Source organism: Cervus elaphus, chromosome 12, assembly GCF_910594005.1.
Source record: "Cervus elaphus chromosome 12, mCerEla1.1, whole genome shotgun sequence".
NCBI lineage: Eukaryota > Metazoa > Chordata > Mammalia > Artiodactyla > Cervidae > Cervus > Cervus elaphus.
Window position 1 is genome coordinate 71069861 of NC_057826.1, and position 19934 is coordinate 71089794.

General features: G+C 42.2%; 1 long non-coding RNA gene across 1 annotated transcript; it reads right to left on the reverse strand.

Annotated features, from left to right (window-relative positions):
• Nucleotides 1-3123: 3123 nt before the first annotated feature.
• Nucleotides 3124-18643, reverse strand: LOC122704519. Its single transcript, XR_006343879.1, has 3 exons — nt 18593-18643; nt 18170-18301; nt 3124-3177 (listed from the first exon to the last, which is right to left on the reverse strand). It is a non-coding gene; the product is annotated as an uncharacterized LOC122704519 (long non-coding RNA).
• Between the last annotated feature and the right edge of the window lie 1291 nt (nt 18644-19934).

Consider the following 19934-nt stretch of genomic DNA (forward strand, 5'->3'; position numbering starts at 1 on the left):
ACTCACCCCACGTTGGGCACTCTTCTTAGAGCTTTTACCTGTTTTAACACATTTGCTTTCACACACACACAAAAAGTCTATGAGGTAGTTACTATTATTTATCCCTGTTCTATAATGAAGATCATGTCATGTACAGGTATGGTCTGTCCATGGAATTCTCCAGGCAGGAATACTGGAATGGGTTGTCATTTCCTCCTCCAGGGGATCTTCCCAATCCAGGGATCAAAACCAAGTCCCCTGAATTTGCAGAGGGACTCTTCACCACTGAGCCACCTGAACCTGAGTCACAGAGAGGGTAAGTAATTTGCTAAGAGTCACACAGCTGGTAAGGGGCTGAGATGGGATTTGACCAGAGATGGTTTTTTCCCAGAGGGGCTCTAAAAATCCCTTACGGGACTAACTAGGGACACCAAGTCTCATTCTTCTGAATGAGACCCACTCATTCACTAATTCGTCTTCTTAAGTCATAGGACATGAGCACTCACCGCATAGTATGACTGATCCAGGACTCATCAACCTTCACATGAGAAAGTTTCCACCCGAGCAGCGCAAACCGAAGGAAAAACAATGAATTCAAAGTCAGAAGGCTTGGGCTCAACTCCAGCTCTGCCAGTTGCTAAAACAATGACCTTCTGAAAGTCACTTAGCCTCTCTGCACCTTAATGTCTCCATCTGTAAAACAGCTTTTTATTCTATTTTCAGTGCAGTTCTATAGCCCCTTCTGCAGAGAAATGGAGTCCACTCTCCAAATTACTTTTCTAGGTAGAGTAAATTCAGGGCACACGTGGGATCAGAACCTAGACTTCTGGAACCAAAGATACCGCAGGACAATAAGGGGTGGAAGCAGGTAAAGGAAATGGTATGAGAGATTCACAAAAGAACCAAACTTTCATCAGTAATGCAAGACCCAGAAGGAAAGCAAGTGAAGTGTAGGAAACAAGTAAAACTGAAAATTAACATGGGTGAAAAACAGATGAATTAATCAAGGCTCATTATTTCCACCTCTATTAGAAAAGAAAATTCATTATTCGCTTGAGTGAGACCCAGGACACAGTGATCTCTCCACCTCAGCACTACCACAGCCTTTTCTCCTGTGGTCCAAACCCTTGATTGACACTTAACAACTACCATCTGAAGAGGTGCTTTGATTGCTCCCTCCTGGCCCATGCACAAAGGAAAAAATCTTCAACTTGAGACCCTTCTCATGCTCTTACCAACCTATGATGCCTCCATGCTCTGCACTGGGGCTCAAATCTGTTTAGCCTCCTCTGTCAGAATGTTTAGCTTAATCCCAATGGTACCCATGAACTCAGACTTCAGATGTCCGTAGGCTCCTTGCCTCATCTCTCTGAGGGTCAAGGCATCCCTTCCTTTGCACAACTGTAGGATGAATACGACCTTGGTTCAAATTCCAGCTCTTCCACCTAGCATAGCGACCTTAGCTATGTCATCTCTATGTACTTCAATATCTCATCCCTAAAATAATGACACCTGATAGACCTATCAGCAGTGAGAACTGGGTGTCTGATACTTAGCAGGGACTATAAAAGTAATAGCTATTATTTTGTGTTCCAGACCCATGTTATCCAGGAAAAGACTCCCAACACACACTGCCTCTGATGGCCAACTGACCTTCTGTGACTTATTTTTCCTGTTTGATCAAAAGCTCCCTAAGGGAAGGGACTGTCATCATCACCATCTCTGTATTCCCTATAGCACATGCTTGAAAGATGGCAGACATTCAGTCAACAGTAGACTAAAGCATCATTATTTGGAAACACAGGTCCAAACTATGTCTGCCTGGAAATTCAAGCATATTCTTTTTCTAGCCATAATTAAACATCAGTTATGGCTTGAGTTTTACTTTCCATCAAATAAAACACTTAAAATGAACCAAAAAAAATCATTAAAAGGAATAAAATTGGCTTCCATCATTAAAATGTATATCAAGGAGAGAAAAATATGAAAAATACAAAAAGTCAAATTAGAGAGTAAAAGATTAGTTAGTACCAAAATTTCCATTAAAGATCAAAGTGATAGTAGGAAATATAAAAAATGAAGAAAAGAAATTTTTTAAAAAATACTCCAAGATTTTAAACAAAGGGGAAAATGTATTTATGAAACCTTGACTAGTGCCTGAGAGAAAAATAAAAGGTGTGATTTCAGAATTTCACCACAAACCATATATAGATGCTATATGGTTTATAGATAGATAGATAGATAGATATGTATATGTGTATATATACATATAGTATATATATTGTTGTTTCTCCCTTTGCACAAAATTTTCCGGAATCTTTGTGACTCAGTCTCTGGCTGCCTACAGGGATCTGCTGAAATGACACCTCAAGGAAAGGCTTCCTAGGTTATTTGACATGAAAAAGTGCCCACGGCCAATGTCACTCTCCAGTCCTCACCCGAATGCCTCTGTCCCGTGGAACTTACCATCTGCCACATTACATATTCATCAGCTACTCAGTCTCTCCCCACACACTGCAGCAGATAGCTACCATGAAAAGAGGAGCTTTGTTGCCGGTTACAATTGACTAGAAAACCTGTCCTTGAGCAATTGACTAGAAAACCATGGGTACTCAGCAAAAGTCTCTCCAGTGAGTAATCTCTTTATTAATACAAATATTAATAACTATGTATGTGAAGCATTTAAAAACAGTGCCTGGCACACAGTGGGCCCAGTTAGCCATTGATAGTGAGAGCAGGAGTAGTCAGGAGTAGTCAGGAGCAGGAGTAGTCAGTCAACCGAGTCTTCCCTCAGTTCTCTCGGACGAGTTAGTAACAAACACCTTCTGCCTCTGGGGACTACAAAAAGTAGGAAGATTAAGCTAAGGGGATGGGGGAAGCAGCTTTGATGTCTCAGCATGGAGCTATTAACTCTATTTAGGGTGCACTTCGGAACCCTCAAAATGCACGGCAGTACAGCGTGGTCAGAAAGCTGGTTTCAGTGGCATTGGGGGCCTAACAGTATAGGCTGGAAAGCTCAGCTGGAATCGGGAAGCTGGGGGTGAAGAGACAGCACAGAAGTCTGGGGACAGGGGGTGGCTTGATCATGAGCAGAGGTTCAAGGTGTGGCAATGACTTGAGTCCCCCTTCTTACCTCTATCGACCTTCGCTTGGGCAGGCTCCAGGCTTTGAGATGTCAAAAACGTGATGCCACCCAGCCTGTATAGGAAAAATAATCAAGGCTCACCTACAGCAATTTGCACCTGAGGCAAGTGTGTGTACTGCTGTGCTGCCCGTATATTTAAGGAGGCCAATTCGAAGGGGCTTTCAGAAATAGGGATTCATTGTACTGACCCTTTTGCTTCTAATGTGGGTCCACGGAAGACATGCTCCTGCATCATTCATGAGACCATCGTAATCTCTCACCTGAATGACTACCCAGCACTGGGTGACCAACCAGGCAGGCTTGCCTTTAACTGGAGAACTTCCTGGATGCAGGCCTTTCAGTGATAAACCCAGCCAGGTCCCCGGGCAAACCTGCACCAGTTTGCCACGCTCCCACCGCAGTGCCTCCTGACTGGTCTATGCTCACACTGCAACGAGAGTAATCTTTTCAAAATGAAATCTGACCTGTCTCCTCCTCAACTAGTCACACAGTCAAAACCCCCCAGTGGCAATCTCCCTCTTAAGACAAACTGCAGTCCTTAACATGCCTGGAGATGCCTATATGACAGGGACCCTGCCTATTTCTGCAGCGGCATCTCAAATCCTGCTGCAGCCACAGTTCCCTTCCAGTGGCTCACACGCTGCCCACTCCCTCCCATTGTGGGGCTCTGAGCATGCTGTTCCTTCCGCTCAGACCATGACCACCATCCTCTATCACCCAATTAATGTGTAATCATCTTTCATGTCGCAGTTCCATTACTGTCACTGGTTCTGAGAAGTCTTTCTTGACTTCCCTGAGCACACAAATCCCCTTCTCTCTGCCCTTCCGGTGTTGTATCCACGACTGTCCCTGCTTACCCGTATCCTCACCCACACCCTCTCAGCGGTCACAGACACACACCAAGAGCTTGTCACTGCCAACACCTGTGCCTCTGTACCCGACAGCGTCTGTCTGTCCACAGGGCATCCTCCCCGGCATGCAGGCTGGCGTGGAAGAGACCGGAGCGCTTGGAGGGAGACCAGGCTGACTTTGGGGGCCATGATATAAAGTTCAAATTTTATTCTTTGTCCAGTGGGAATGTATTTGAGAGTTTAAAGCAGAGGACAGACACGATCTCATTACATTTTTAAAAGGTCACTTGGGCTGCTATTCCATAAACTGGGCAGGCAAGGAAACACGGACAGAGAGAAACCAGTTGGGAAGCTGGTGCCGTAGCCCACACTATTTTTCTAGAAGGGCTCATTGCAGAAGTGCAACTGAAAGCATAATGAAAAAAAAAAAAAGTGGCTATTTGGAGGCACAGCAGTTAGAGCTTTCACGTTCAGGGTCAGCTCCAGATCAGCAGCTTTCCTGAGAAGGCCCTCTGAAGTCTGTTTCATACAAGTTGGTTCTTGGGGAAAGGGTCAAAAATCTTACTCTTTTTATGTATGAAGTAGGATGAACACTCAGCACATAACCTGAGATGCAGTTATCTGTGCTATTAACATTTCATGGTGGGGGTGGGGACAGCAATTATAGACAAGTCTAATGGAGAAAGAATGAAAACAAGGGTGAGAAACACTTCTAGAATGTCTGACAGGCGGATATTCTTCTGAGGACCATCAAGCACTCTTAAGCTGGCCTGGGATGGCCCCTGGCCTCCTGGACCAATAGGCCTAAAAATGCCCCGTCAACTCACATTTCCTCCGAGCGGTCAGACACTGACTAATTCTCCCTGGGAAGATGGTCCAGTAAGATATGATGCTCTATTTGCAAGTCAGCCTTTCTAAACACAGATACTCCTGTTTGGATGCTCCCGAGACGTACAAGTGAAGGAAGGAAGTTTCCGGAGTTGAATAGAGGAATGCAAATACTCAGCAGGATCTCCAGTCCTGTTTCTTTTTTTTTTTTCATTTTTTTTATTAGTTGGAGGCTAATTACTTTACAATATTGTAGTGGGTTTTGTCATACATTGACATGAATCAGCCATGGTTTTACATGTATTCCCCAACCCAATCCCCCCTCCCACCTCCTTCTCTACCCACTCCCTCTGGGTCTTCCCAGTGCACCAGGCCCGAGCACTTGTCTCATGCATCCAACCTGGGCTGGTGATCTGTTTCACCCTGGATAATATACATGTTTCAATGCTGTTCTCTTGAAACATCCCACCCTCCAGTCCTGTTTCATGTTTTTCTTTCTGCTAAGACTCCATCTACCTCTGCCCAGATGAATGCCTATGCTGCCAGTACATCCCAAGTATGAGTGTCTCCTCCCCTGAAAATCCAGGGGGAAAAATGATTCCTTCCTTTGAACTTGCATAGCACGTTGTAGACATAATATGAAATGCTACTCTTTCTTGAGCACCTGTGACAAGTATTATGCTAAACATTTGCCTGAATCATTTGATTTACTCTTCCCACCCTTAATCCTATTTCACAGATAGAAAACAGAGGCTTAAAGAATGGAAGGAGCAGACTTCTCTGGTGGTCCAGTGGTTAAGAATCCAGCTTGCAGTGGAGGGGACTCAGGTTGGATCCCTGGTCTGGGAAGATTCCATGTGCTTTGCGGCATCTAAGCCCACATGCTGCAACTATTGAAGCCCGTGTGCCTAGGGCCTGTGCTTTGCAACAAGAGTAAGCCACCACAATGAGAAGCCCAAGCACCACAATTAAAGAGTAGCCCCTGCTCACCACAACTAGGGAAAGCCTGTATGCAGCAACAAAGACCCAGCTCAGCCATAAATAAATAAATAAAGTGTTTTAAAGAAAGAGGATGAGCTTGCCCTACGTCATCCCATTGAGTGGTATGAGTATAATCAGCAGCTCTAACCAGTAGTTCATGTGCCTCTTTCCTCTATGACTTCCAACATAAATGACCAGGTGTCATGAAAAAAGAATGAGTTCTACAATTAAACTCTGTTGTATAACTTTGGGATATTATTTCTGTGACTCAGCTTCCTCATCTACAAAATGAAGACAATAAAAGCCTACCTAATATGTTTGCTGTCAAGACAAAATTAGATATAATTCATAACACACTTAACCACAGTTTCTGGCACAAAAAGGCCCACTGAATTGAACAAGTATTAACTGCAGGCCTAAGGAATACCAGGTGATTCCCAGGTGGCGCCTAGAATGGTAAAGAACCCGACTGCCAATGCAGGAGAGGTAAGAGACCAGGGTTCGATCCCTGGGTTGAGAAGATTTCCTGGAGAAGGAAATGGCGATCCTCTCCAGTATTCTTGTCTAGAGAATCCTATGGACAGAGGAGCCTGGCAGGCTATAGTCCACTGGTTTGAAAAGAGTCAGACGTGACTGAAGCAACTTAGCACAAGGAATACCAGGCCACATGATGGGCTCTGATGTTAAGAAAATAACAGCAGTGCTCTCAAGGATCCAACACACTAGGGCTTTAAAAACGCTTTGGTTGCTCTCACTTCCTGAAAGTAGGGACTATGAGCTCTCCAACCCTGAATTTTCAGCATTCTGCAATGCTTAGCATCAACTGGTACTCAACAACTTTTCAGTGATGAGTGATAATGGTTTACACAGCTTTTGAGGCCCTACATATGGGGGATGATGAATGATTGCGTCAAGTCAGCGGGTGTTGTTTATCAGACAGTTGATAAAATAACTGAAAGTAAAACACAAAGATATCACTCCCAAAGGTTTATGCTTTCAATCATTTAAGCACAGAGCCACTACTAAATAATTCTCAAAATACATCTCCATAGCAAAATTGAATATATAACCTGAACAATGCAGAAATAATAACAACACCTAAAAACATTCCAGAGGTGAGGCGGAGAGGAACTTTCAGAAGTGTTAACTTTCAAAAAAGGAAGTCAATTGATACTGTCTGAGGAAGAAAGCTCATAAAAACAATAATATAATTAATAACAAGGACTCCAGCTTCTTAACAGTTTTATGACACTTCAGCCATAGAGAGATTTTTTTAAAAAAGAAATAATGTATCTTGAAAAGGGGTAAACTTATTTGAAGTTTGACTCTAGTTTCAATTGTTTAATTGCTTGAAAAATTTTTAAAAATTAATCATGTTTATTATACACATCATCTCTATTCAACTGTATAAAAGTATTTCTACCTAAATATCCATCCATGCTAATAGATAGATAGATGTCTGAAATGAAGTTCACTAAGTTTAATGATGGAAATTGTTAAGAGATGATTTTTTAAAAACTGGCGTCTTCATAACCTTCTGCCTTATTTGAAATCTTGATAATCAACATATAGGATATTTTCTAAAGTGTGTTCCTTAAAATAAAGGGAGAGAAAATACCAAGGTTTAGTTTCATTTTTCCTGGTGGCAATATGAATCATTGTTATTTTCTTCTTTGTAACTTTTCTATTTTTTTTATATTTCCAAAAATGAGTTTTAAAAGGGTTTTACAAGAGCCTGCATTCATGATTATATTTCTTTCAAGTTAGACTTTAAAATAGGTAGAAAGCATGTTTTTTACTTATGTTAGGAATGGTATCTTTAAGATGACTTGAGAATCCAATTTGCAAACAGAAGAGGCTGGATTCTTTTGAATGCTCTTTATAAATATAATCCACTTAAATAAACAGAGCAGAGAGCTAATGAATGGTTATGTGTGTGTTTACATTTTCAAAGGTTTTTACATGGAGAGTACGAGATTATGAAAGAGATTATGAAAAGCTTCATGATGTCAGATTCTGTCTGGTGGAGTCTGTAAGACCAGGATTTCAAACTAAGTGGCTTTCCTTGTCCCTTCTTGTTTAAGACATGATTACTGAGTGTCAACATCTGCTTGCTATGTAAATGATAAACTAGAATAACCTAGTTCTTACCCTCTAGTTAAGAACAATAATCGAAAATACACAAACGGTCCCAGAGTTGTGAAAGGGACTAGTTTGTGTGAGTGTTTTGGGGAGTGGTGGATAAAATATCTGAGCTATCTGTTTAGGTTTAATAGAATGTGCTCTGGTGACATTCTTTTCATTTATAAAGGTTTGGGAGAAGAGTTTGGATTCTGATTTATTCCTTAAAATAATTCAAAGAATCTTCTCAGTTTCTTACAGCTTAGAAATTTAGAGACAATGGAATTCGGTTATTCCCTGGGTTTTGTATGATTGTGTTAACATCACAGAGAGTTTTTTCAATTCAGTGAACCACCTGGCAATGAAACCGTTAATCACTGTCAATGCCATTTAGAGAAAATACATTTTTGTTGCCTTACTTTTTGAAAATGTCTTCCTTCAATAATAGTTTGTAGCCTACAGGGCTTTGTTTTTTTTTAATAAAGGAAGACATTTTTCATAAAAACTGTATTTGCAAAGTGCTTTAAATCCTATTACATTCTGTCAAAATGTGTGTTGGCATTTTTCTAGTTGAGGAGTTAGTAATATTTATATGGAAAATGATGAAATCTTAGGTTTAAAGGAAATTTAGAAGTTATCTGTTTCATCCCAATTCTGGATTCTCTCTTTCATTGAACCTTTGTGAAAGGACATCCAAGCTCAACTTGAACTCTTCTATGGCATATTGTTGTCTACCCCCCAAGGAAATCATAGAATGTCATATAGCTCTAAATGTTTAAAAAAAAAAATCCCTTATTTCGAGTTAAAATCCATCTCCATTAATATCTTTTCATGGGGGCTTGTTCTTACTTCTGGAGCTGAAATGAGTAAATTCAACTTCTCTTCCATCCATTTGTCCTTTAAACACCTGAAAGACAGTCCTGTTTCCTAAGACATCTCATCCTGACTAAACTACCCTAGTCTCTTCAACAAGTCCTCAAATGCAAACACTTTCGTCCTTGAAAACCCAGTATACCATCTGACTGTCCTTTAGTGGGTCAAAGTTTCCACTACAAAGCTGTGAGCACAGTTAAAAATGACTCCTCAAAAAAGGCCAAAACGTGTTCCAGGGTTACAAATATAATTCTTGCAATGGTCACGTCAAGTCATTAGATGAACACACCCTAAATGTCTAAATTCTATTTTACTATCTCTTTGCCTGTTCTGAGTTTCAGTTTCCTTGTCACCATGTTTTTCTGCGTTTGTAATTCTAAGGACAATTCTTAAATTACTCTTGGATGCAAGCAACTGAAACTAATTTTGGCTACCTTAACAAAAAGAGAAGCATATCCAATTTCATGAAATTCATGGACAATTTCATGAAATCATAAAAAGAGCAGGAAAGCCAAGAGCAAGAAGAAGAAATAGGAAGCAGAGACTTCCAAAGGCCACTGGGACAGTTCTCAGGGCTGCACTTGGAGCACTTTCTGTGACTTGACTCTTTCACTCTTAGTCACTGCCACCCTTCAACCCTCAACTCGAAATTCTGCAACTGGCCCAGCTTGGATCAGAATGCTATTCCCAATTTAAGTAGCCCTGTCCAGGGACAGGGTTTTATGTATATGAAGCCCATGCTTATATATACACTGGAGTTATTTTCAAAGAAAGGAAAATGAATGAGAACAAGAGAAGTATACCAAATTACTGTCCTGCTAAAGGAATGTTCAGAGATACTAATCTATGTTTCTTTTCTCCTTGTATTTTTCCCTTTTGTTTGACCCCCAATAAAGCAGGTGTCAGAAGTGGGATTCAATGCATCAGCAGAGGCATGTGGCAAGGGGAAAAAAGAGAATAGTCTGAGAATATTTCTGGGGTTTTGTTTTCCAAAATCCCAAACACTTAGAAGAACACTGGGGACTGTGTGAAGGAGGTAAGAAGGAATAAGATTAATGGACACAGAAAATCTTGAAGAAACATGGAATATTAGTTCCCAGGGCTGTTGGGATAGGAGAGAGGTAGGTTGATGGATTCTGGAGGAAGAGGGGCCAGGCCCTGCTTCCTGTCAGTGTCCCTAAGGAGGCCACATGCCCCTGACCTGTGTGTGCTACACCTAGGCAGAAAGAATCATAGCAAATGTCACCAAAACAATTTTGTGGACTAAAGATGACCTGAGCAGCAGCCCCTGAGAGAGCCACAGGAGCAGCAACACTGGGTGCTACAGTGTAAACTGTGTGATCAGATGCTCAGTGACCAGAGGGTCCCCTCTCCCCATGCTGCTCCACTGGGTCAGCCCCCTGAAGCCTTGCCAGAGCTCTGGGATTATGTATCTATGACCCTAAGGAGGACTGAGAATAACTCTTTCACAAGACTTCCTTCCTCCCAGAAGGAAGAGGCTTGAAACAGACATGAACATGGTTTGAAAAAAAAAGTAATAAAGAAATGAGATATTTTTATATACTTGTCCCTGTAGATGGAGACTCTCATCTGCTCACTTGAAAGGAAAAGACAGGAGCAAAATGAGAATTGAGTAGCTCTGCCTCCTCCCTCTCTGTGAACTCTGACCTCATCTTATTCAAGCAGCAGAATCTATACATCATGCGCTGATTGCACTGTTAAAATCCTTCTCTTATAAAAACTGCCTAAGCAACTTTTTTCAAATCTTCTTGTTCATGACCTTGGTTTTCCTGATGCTATTCTCCTGGGTCCATGCCATACTTCTATATGTGTCATCTTAGACAACATACCCCTTCTCTCCTCTTCTGTGAATTTCTTCTTTCTCAGATGCGAATTGAGCACAAGCTCCTAGCAACCACTTGGGAGTCTTCAGCTATCTCCCTCTTTCGTTTTGTCATTTGCCCAGTTTTTGACTGTAATATCAGAATTTTATCTTTTTATAATTTTTTATGTATTTTGATAAGAACACAATGAGCAATCTACCTTCTTAAATTAAGTGCACAGTACAGTATTATTGACTATAGATATAGAATTCTGCTTTTCTCAACTAATTCTGCCTTAGTTAAGATAGTAAGTCCTGCTAACAGTGCTGCAATTTAGCAGCTATTGCTGTATGATTTAATTCAATGTAACATTTTTAAAAAGACCAAGCCCCCAAAACAGAGGCTGAGAGTTGACTGTCCTTTCATTTGTGTGGTTGGCAGGGCTGTCTCTTCCTGAAGAGAGGTTGAGTGATGTAATGAAGAAAGCCCAGGGAGTCTGGTGACCTGGATCTATTTTTGGCTGTGCTGCTGACCATGGGTGACCTTGACCAAGTCACTCTTTATCTCCCTATCTCAGTTTTCTCCACTGTACAATTAGAAAAATATCTTGTCACTTGCCTAGAGAATAACCTGGGTACAAGATTTCTAAAGGAGACAGGACACATTTTTTTTTTTCAATCTGTCAACTTTATGACACTAAGGTATCATGGAGTTTTGGGTCTTCAAATCATCATGAAAAGTAAAGTTAACCTTTGTCTTCAGAGCATTAAAGAAATCAGAACCAGCTTAAGACAGATCAGAAAGTGACCTTAACACAAAGACGATATCCCCTATTACATGAGATGTGCCCTCTTCATATTTGTTTGAGGGGTGGTAGGTAGGAAAGAGTGGTTTCAGAAGCCCAGCTGATCTCCTGTAGTGGAAGGTAGAAGACACTACAGCAGAAACAGAGATAAAAGGAGACAAGGACGTTGGCAAATGAGGACAGGACGGATGCCAGTTCTGCAGATGAATTCTGTTTTCTGCAGACTTGTGGGCTTTTAACAAAATTATTTGCAAAGCTTTTTGAATATGAACTAGGCTTAGAAAATTTTCTAAAGTGGCTGCTTTATCTAAAAAGAGAAAGAAAAATCATTTTAATGCCTAAAAACAGCAACTCCTGCTTTTTACTGAATCCATACCCAGAAACTGCACTATATTTATGGTTTATTCTGCTTTGAAAGTTTAAAAAAATTAAAGCTAGGAATGTTCTCTATGGCTTAGAAGACACAGACAGAAGGTAGACTGCAAGTCCAGCAGGTAGGGTAAATACTACCCCATTCCATTAATAGCCATATCCTTCAAAAGCATGGTAACCTCTCCTAACCCTGACTTGCTCATCTATACATCACTTACCTACTGCCCAGAGGTAACCAAGGGAAGGAGTTTAAATGCCCTGTATTAAGCACAGGATGGGCACAGAGGAACACACACTCATACTCACTGCCTGCTCTTGGAAAAGACTTTGATGATATTTTTCCCAGAACAGAGCATCAGCAAGCTATATGGACTCCATGGTATAATGGTGAGATATTGGCTTTACAAGTACTCACAGAGCTAAGATCATAGGGATGAGCTTTCAATCAGTCAGTAGACCAGCGCTGCAATGGACCCTCTGAAAAAGGTTGACAAAGATTTTATTTGTGTCTCCCAGGGACTGAACACATTCAACATAACTACAATTGCCCCAGAAGAACAAGATCATGCAACACTAAGAGAGCACTTGTCACGCCACAATACGTTCCCCATTCTAGCTCAGCAATCTTTACAGCACTGGAGATCAGAAAACCAGAACCTAAGACTCAAGAGAATCCAGAACACTGGCAAGAGCTCTCAGGGAGCAGGAGGCAGCTCTGTGACCCTCTATGTGCTGCTCTGAAGGGTTTCCTCTCGGCCACAGGCGATGCTGCGCCTTCAGAGAATCTCACTGGAACTTCACTTGTGCAAATGTCCAGGTTTGGGAAACTGTATGGTTTACCAAAACCACTACGGTGAGTGGACCACGGGGGTGAGCTTCTCCTGAGAAGTAGACAGAGTCTCCTCTCTCTGAAACATCCATGTTTTTCCTGCCATGTTTCACAGAGGAAATCACCGAAGAAACCATCTTAGCCTGGATGTGAACAGACACTCATATGGGCAAAAACAGAACCACCAAAAAATAAATAAATAAAAGAGAAAGAGAGGGAAAAAAATCAACAAAAACAAGGCAACCATAGCTAAAGAAGAGCAGCTATGCCCTTCTCCGTTGGTTGGATTTTTAAATACTAGTCTGCAGGACATCTTGTGTTCTTCGTGCTTCTTTCACAAAAATGTGCTAGAGAGCTCCTACTGGGATGGCAGTACTTATACCTTGACAGAATTGTGTGTTGGGGAAGACTCTTGAGAGTCCCTTGGACTGCAAGGAGATCAAACCAGTCAATCCTAAAGGAAATCAACTCTGAATATGCACTGGAAGGACTGATGCTGAAGCTGAAGCTCCAATCCTTTGGTCACCTGATGCGAAGAGCCAACTCATTGGAAAAGACTCTGATGCTGGGAAAGGTTGAGGGCAGGAGGAGAAGAGGGTGACAGAGGATGAGATGGTTGGATGGCATCACCAACTCAATGAACATGAGTTTGAGCAAAATCCAGGAGACAGTGGTCAGGGAAGCCTGGTGTGCTACAATCCATGGGATGGCAGTGTTGGACACAACTTGGCAACAAAACCACAACAACAGCAAGCAACATAATGTGTCCCCTGCCCTGCACTTACAACCTTATTTACCACCTGCCCCTCGGTCAGCCTTCTGACTGCATTTGTGGCTCATCCTTTAATGCCTACATTCTGATGACCCACACAAATATTAAAAAGTCCTGCCTACCAATCTTCATTCTGGTTGCTGGCTAGGGTGCTCAGAAAATTCCCTGGAATACCCCATGCCATCACCAGGGACGCAGAAACTGCAAACCAGGAAATTCATCAAACTGACACTGCCTGTCCTCATTCGACCATTCAAGGATGCTTCAAGTCCAGTATCTAGAAATCTTTTTGACCCAACTGCCCTCTGGACTCAAAAACTGGGTTTAGAGTTTGTTCTAACCATTAATCTTTGTTTTCTCCTCATTTCCAACGAAACGTCCCTTACTAAGTGGAGCATTTATCACACTGTATAGAGGCCTAACTTAGGGGTCACCTTACTCCCACCTACTCTACCACCTCCTAAAATGAGACACAACTGTTTAACTGAACTGACCTGTTCCAGGACTGAGAGAACGACTCAGTGAACCAGGGCAATGCTTTAAATCTGTCCTTTTCTTCTTTCTCATAGATTGTTCCAATCTGTGTTGTTATTCTTGTTTTCTCTCTCCCTTTGTGCATCTCTAATCTCACAAACCCTAACCAGAATCTCCTACAGCTACCAGCTCGATCTTGATATATAAAACCTCTTCAAAAAAATAAAAATGAAGTGTTAAAGGGCAGAATGAGGGGTACCAGCATATGCTACTGCAAAGTATGCCTCCTTGGCATATGGATTATTTTGAGTTAAATACCACTGAATTAAACAAACCAACAAAAAAAAACCACCAAGCACCAGCAGATGCAGGAAAGCTCTAAAACCAATGTACATGTTTTCCTTTTATAAGGAAATTTACATTTGTATAAGAAATTTCTGTTTGAAAAAGGTATTTCCTTCTCTCACACACTAAAGAGAACTCTTAAAAAAATTTTTTTTTCAATATTCATTGATTAGTTGTAACAAATGTACCTTAGTAATGTAAGGAATCTAAGATGTTACTAATACGGGAAACTGAGTGTGGGGCCTATGGGAACTCTCTGTACTACCTTTACAATTTTTCTGTAAATCTCAAATTGTTTCCAAATAAAAAGTTTATTTTTAAAACAATGCTCCAGTTAAATCATCCCTACGGCCATTACTGTCTGCAATTGTTATTTAGTCGTGTCTGACTCTCTGCAACCCTATGGACTGTAACCTGTGAGTCTCCACTGTCCATGGAACTTCCCAGGCAAGAATACTGGAGTGGGTTGCCATTTCCTTCTCCAGAGAACTCAACTATTACCAATGGAGAAATCAGACTGAAATCTGCATAACCTTATCAAACAACCCTCCTTTACCAAAACGTTTCCAGGTTACTTTCTCATAACTTGCCTCGCCCACCCAGAAGCCCCAAATTCCTTTTCCTTTAACCTAAAATGATCTCAAGCCCAGGTTCTAACTGCCCCTTGGGGTAACTCATGTCTGAGTCTTCCCACATGTAAGCTCCACACACATCCTAATAAACTTCTGTTTATTTTTCTCTTGTTAAAAAAAAATTCTATCTCCCTCCAAAATATTTCCCCCAATAGTCTGTGACTCAGAAGACCAAGGTAAAATGCATTTAATTTGAAAGATGTTGGTCTTCAACAATGATCTGACAATTTAGAAAGGAAAAACAGATACAGCCCTAATAAGATGGAACATAATACAGGTCAGTTTCAATTAAGGTAAGGATATAGACGAATTGGTTTAAAAAAACAAAAACAAAAAACCAAGAACAAAAAACCTAGCCAATAGCCTGCTTTCTGCAGAGGTGAATTACAGAGGACATTTCAGGAAAACAGTGAGTTGAAGTGGCCTAAAGGAAGACCAACTCTCTGGCCTACCCTAGCCTCATACAAAACTCTGGTATTAGGTGTTGAAAATCTAAAGAAATATAGAAATAAAGATTATTCAGGGACTCATTACACATCTAGCCAGCGAACTTGAGAAAACTAAGTGGGAGGGAATAGTCCATTTCCCAGAGGCTGGCTTTCATATGCTGACAAGGTAAGGAAGTTCTTAGCCTCCTTTCCATCTTTCCACTCTAGCAGTTATATTACAGGGCATACAGACGACTGCTTCGTTAGCACTTCTACACAGACACTAAACACAGGGATGTCTCAATTCCCTCCCATGGCCAGCCTGTTGGTGCAAGCTCATATTTGCTCCATAAGGATACAATTCCCATGGTTTAGCATCTTTACAAGATCAGGCAAATCAGATTAATGGCTATAACTTCAACATCCCACAGGCTGGGACCTGCTGAGAATAAAGGTGATTTTTAACACAGTGCCTCTAAAAATAATGCTCCTGTTAAACAAAGTCCCAGCAAGAGGCTATGAGCAATCCCCAAACATGATCTACCAACAGTAGAATCACTGTATAGTATTAAATATCTCTGATAAATTTTCACAATTATACACATCAGGTTTTAATAAGAAAACCATTAAGGGCAAGATCATCTAAAGTACCACTGCCTGGGATGACAGGCATGAGTCCAAAGCTTTAATATAAAATGATTTTGAATCGCCACATGTGAGGCAGGAGATGAGTGTTTCTGAATCCTCTATCAAGGATATTTACCTTCATCACATCAAGCTCTAGTCTGTTCCCATTCTTCCCAACCCTCCTATTTTGGGGACAGCTCTACCAATTTTATGTCTAGAGAGTAAAGAAGCAGATATACCCCCAGACAATCATAGGACCCAAAGGACCCCATCCTCTTAGCCAAGACCTTCATTCTAAACAGTTAAGTCTGTTACCAGGGACTGACGGATCACAGTTCTTCCCTGTGGATTCACTATGGAAATAAGGAGAAAGGGATTATCCTCAGGTTACAGAGCAAGATGGATGTGAATGTAGACATTATGAAGTCACTGAGAAGACAAGGCCTGTGATAGGAAGGAATAAAGCCAAGACAGAAATAAGGGCAGAAATAAAAAAATTCAAAGGTATAAAGAAACAGAATGCAAGCTAGCAACCAAAAAAGCATTCGAATCTCAGAAGCTGGGCGTAGACCACCTTCCTCACCACAACATTAGAGTCTGGTCATGGCTCAGTTATATTAGCCACAGTGTTCATTTTTGTTTAGAATTCTTTCTAGCTGGGTTTCCATCCTATACAACAGAAAATACCCTACTGAATATTGATAATATACTCTAAATTTCAAAATATCCCCAAGAGCAGTTAAGCCTGTTAACTTCTACAAAAGAAAACTACACCACAAAGATGTCCATGTTTTTTACATGAACAAAGAAAAACACACTATTCTTAGAGAACAAAAATACTGTAAAATACAAATTCTTCCATGCTGGCAAGTTAGAATTTCTTCTATTCCCAGGGGCATTTTTGAAGTAGTTTTGCTTCTTCTGGGCAGAAGCCAATGCACTCACTAGTGATTCTGTGAAAAGTGCAATTTACCAAGTCAGTGTGCTGAACACCCTGGGAAAAATGAGCAACCTAGGACAGGCCCAGAGGTCCAAACACCTTCTCTAAAGCTACATCTCTAATGTGTCTTAACAGAGCTTGCTAAGCATCTGCTCAGGTAGTGAGAGAAATATCTGTCCAAACCCATGCCACTTCTCTAAGATAGAGTCTTATGAGGAGCCTGAAGAGTGCCATCCCCCACTGGGATCATCTCTGAGACCAAAAAAGGAGGGAGAAAGACAATGGGGTAAAAATGTACTTTTTAAGGACAGAACACTGGCCTTTATTATCCTTGTTGTTAAGTATTATTAATAAAATTTACATTCATTCTTCACTCACAATGTGTCAGGAACTACTGAGCATTTTAACAACATCCCCTATAAGGCAGGTAATATTATCCTCATTTTATAGACAAGAAGCTAAAATTCAAAAGGTTAGTGACTTGCCAAAACCCACTCAGCTAGCAAGTGGTTGAATCAGGACATGAACCCATGTGACAGGTCTCTAAGTTTAACCATTATGATGTACTGCCTTCCAACTTTTATCCATTGTTTTCCTCCAGGGATGACCCTCTGCTCCTTTGATCCTGCAGATATCTAAAGGCGTTTCATTCATGAGTCCTACTGCACTATAAACAGTTGAGAAAAACAAGACTAATGATTATATATGCCTGCCCAAGAAGATCTAGGACTTTCATAATACTTTTAAGGCACTGTCTTCCATAATGAGTTAATCTGATACGCAACCCTTCGCTTTGCTGTCTTTCCTCCTAATGGTTAAGAAGCATGAGAGCCAAGTGATCTTGGGGTTAGCCCTAAGAACAGCTGAGCAACGACTGTTGAAAACCAACAGCGTGCCCATAATATAAATCTCTCCCCAGGAGCTTCAATCCCCAAGAAGACACAGCATATGATGGCACATACCCCGTATAGAGCCACTGCAGAAGAAAGTCAGACGCTAAGCTACTTGACCTGGTCCTCCTAAGGGATCTGAGCACTCACCTCTCCATGACTGAAGCCCCCATACTGCACAGGCCTGTATCACTGGTCCACGACTCTGCATTCAGCCCATCAAGAATGTATGAATGCCAATACCAACGTCAAATTCTCCAGGAGCCAGCAAGCAGTAGTGTGAATGATTAAAACAAAGGGTTTTCTGTGGCAATCTCAACAAACCAAAGGGGGATAAAGAAACTTCTCCCATTCAACTCCGTTCCTAGCTACTTGTCCTTGAGTTAAAGGAGTACTTGGCTCTGGCCTCAGGTGGGGCAAAGTCATTGCTTATTATTTGGGGGTCAACACTTACATGCCTGAACAGAGTCTGCTTTTGCAGAACTTGAAGAGCTCTGATGGAGGAAGAGAAATGTTGATGGCGGTGGTCGTGGTGCTGTTGATGATGATGATGATGAAAGAAGAAAATACTGATGGTGAATGCCACCTATAAATATAAGCAAAAGCAGCAACAGATAGCCTTCTAGTCACTCCCAGTCAAACCAGGAAGCAACTTCCGTTCCCAAACCAGCCCCACTTAAGTACTCCCCCTCAGAACTAAACACATCCAGCTTCAAAATACAGCGCTGCATCGCTCCCTCCCCCACCCGCCCTTCCACCCTGCCTGTGCCGAGGTGAGAACGAGACAGCGCTGGCGGGTCGGGAGGGCGGGGAGTTAACAGACAGTTCTGTAATGAGGAGCGTTAGGAAGACCCGGCTGGAGGGCCCAACAACGCACTTCGGAACCTCTTAGTTGCGGAGCTGGAAGAAGGACGCAGCAGGGGAGAAAGATAAGGTAACCAGGCAAAATAGATTTGACGCCTCTTTCCTGGAGCCCTTATAGTCTCAGGAGGCGGAGCAGGCAACCTTTGGTCGGGAAGGAGAAGAGGCGGGGCAGACCGCCAGCAGGACGGACAAGGCTCTCTTTACCTGACCAGGTGCAGCAGCGGTAGCCGCAGCGAGGATGCTGCGCTTGAGTCCGAGAGCGAGAGCCTGAAGCTGCCGCTGTGCCGGCCTCCGTCGAGGCCCCGCCCCAGCCCCACCCCCAAACGTGAGGCCCTGCCTCCCTAGCACGCGCTCGCCCGACGGGCTGTTTGGGGGAGGTAAGCTATGGACTGATCGGCAGGGCTTATGACCAATGGAAACGCGTAGCGGCTCCTTGGAGGGCGGATAGCAAGGTGGAGTCGAAGGCTACAGCGCCCAATCAGGAGCAGAGCGGCAAGATTATTGGGCGACGCATATCCAGGCAGCTGGGTAGGAGGTGATGGTCTCAAGGCTAGATCTAAGGTAGACCGCAAGGGCAACAGCCAATCGCTGGCCAAGTGTCCCCAGCTTGCCTGCTCTGGGTTGCCTCTCAGGTGCACGCCCTAGACTGATTCGAAGCAATGGGGGGAAGGGAGCGGGTCCATGGCAACCACGGTTTCTGAGATTCCCACGCCTCGGAGACCCCACAAGCCTGTGCTGCTCCAATGATCAGCCACTGGATCAGTCAATGGCCACTGCCCTTGCAACCCCAGATCTGCCACCCCAGATCCTAAGTGCTAAAAGGAGTCAAAGCAGAAAACTCTAGAAATAGAATTTACAGGTAAACACAAGCTCTTAATGTTAGTTTCCCTCACACTCCCAGTTCCGCATCCATATTGCTTTTTAGCCAGAATCCATGGCAGGTAAATTACTTTGACCACTTGAAAATAAGAGCTAACCAGGTTTGGGCAAAAATCTGAACAAGGGGACTTGGCAATTCGGAAAAGGAAGACTGAATCCGGATGTCAAGAGGCCTCACAGTGGAGGATACCTGCTTGCTGGCGTTTTGTACTGGAGAATCAGCGTATTTAATGCCAAGATAAATTATTTTTCCCCTATATAAATGTAATTATTACTGGAATGAACTACTCTAAAACGTTTCATAAGAGGATTTGAAGCCTGAATGATACAGTGATTTGCTCTGTGATTTGGATGGCCTATCTGTTCCAAGTGGGTGGACAAGAAGGGGCATTGCCTTTAATCTACTTCCTGATAAATGCAAAATGTATCATCCTTCCGGGACTTCAGAAGAGCATTCTATCCCAAACAAATTCTGT